Raw genomic sequence first — 1,309 nt, forward strand, 5'->3', positions numbered from 1 at the left:
ACGGAGATTTCCCAGAAGCCCAGGGCTGAATGCAGCTGTGCAAGGCTCCCAGCCCTTGCCCGGCTGCTCATCACCCTTCACCTCTCCAGTCTTGGGCGACGCCTTGGGCCCTGAGACAGGACCCAAGGTCCGTCCTGCTCTAGCTTCAGCGCTGTGTGCTGCCGAGCCAAGGTCCTGCTCTCTTTCTGAACCTCGCTTTTCCCTTGAGTCAGGTGCCGACCGGGATGTCAGCAGGTGATGGGCGGATCCGTCCACTTCCTGATCTCTGCCCTGGCTCTGGGGGCTCTGCTGGAGACGGCACCGGTACGGACTCCTTCCCCTCCGCGACCGGCTCAATTCGTGGAGCCTGACGTTGTTCATTTCCGTGTCTTTGGCTCGGATCCCCGGTGCACAGTTGGGTTCGGTCTCTTTTGTTGCGTCACGCAAATCAAACTGTTGCGTACGTGTGCCGAGGTGGGGGAAAGCCAAGTGTGCTTCACAGGGATGAACTCCTTGGTTTTCAGAGACATAACTCGTGTGAACACGTGGAAGAGGTTTAGGCGCCTGCTTAGTAGGTGAGGGGATTTCCGGATGTAAAAATGACCCGAAGTCAGCCTGGTCCTTTGCCCACTTGGATTAGCTGGCTGTGGCCTGCCCTCCGCAGTGCCTCAGAGCAGAGAAAGGAGGGCGGGTTCCTGGTGCTGAGCAGGCTCTCAGGCAGTAAGGGGACTCCTGCCCTGTACCTTGGGGATGGAAACTGAGGCTGCGCCCGCTGCCTCACCCCCTGCCTTTCGCCCGTTTGGGTTTTTTGAATGGGAAGGTAAAAACTTCAGAAAGGAAGGACGTTTGTTTCCGCCCGGTTTCGAACCGGGGACCTTTCGCGTGTGAGGCGAACGTGATAACCGCTACACTACGGAAACACGGCGGGTGCTACTCCTTAGTGGCACATCCCTGAAATCCGTAGGTCCTGCCACCACTATCCGAGTCGCCAACTTTTTCAACTGAAGAATGAACCTTGAAGCCCCGAGATCTCTCAGGCAAGGAGACTGCGGCTTCCGAGAGGCCCTGCTTTCAGGGTTCCTCGCCGGCCCCGAAGGGAGGACCCCCGAGCCTCCCACAGCCGGCCTTCGGGCTCCCGCACCGACCGCAGAGTCCGCGGATCCACGGCTGTGCCCCCGAGTGCAGGGGTCGCCCCCGCTGCCGACTCCTCAGCTCCCAGAAGCCGCGGGAGCCGGGGCTTCGGGCAAGTGCCCTTTGGGCCTAAGGGGAAAAGGTAGAGAAGTAGGTTCACTCCAGTGAGCTTCTCTCTCTCTGGAGCGGATCCTGTGGG

At 60.0% G+C, this 1,309-nt stretch overlaps 1 non-coding gene across 1 annotated transcript; it reads right to left on the reverse strand.

Annotated features, from left to right (window-relative positions):
• Window positions 1–826: 826 nt before the first annotated feature.
• Window positions 827–899, reverse strand: TRNAV-CAC (transfer RNA valine (anticodon CAC)). The gene has a single exon. It is a non-coding gene; the product is annotated as a tRNA-Val (tRNA).
• Between the last annotated feature and the right edge of the window lie 410 nt (window positions 900–1,309).

Source organism: Eubalaena glacialis, chromosome 3 (assembly GCF_028564815.1).
Source record: "Eubalaena glacialis isolate mEubGla1 chromosome 3, mEubGla1.1.hap2.+ XY, whole genome shotgun sequence".
Taxonomy (NCBI): domain Eukaryota; kingdom Metazoa; phylum Chordata; class Mammalia; order Artiodactyla; family Balaenidae; genus Eubalaena; species Eubalaena glacialis.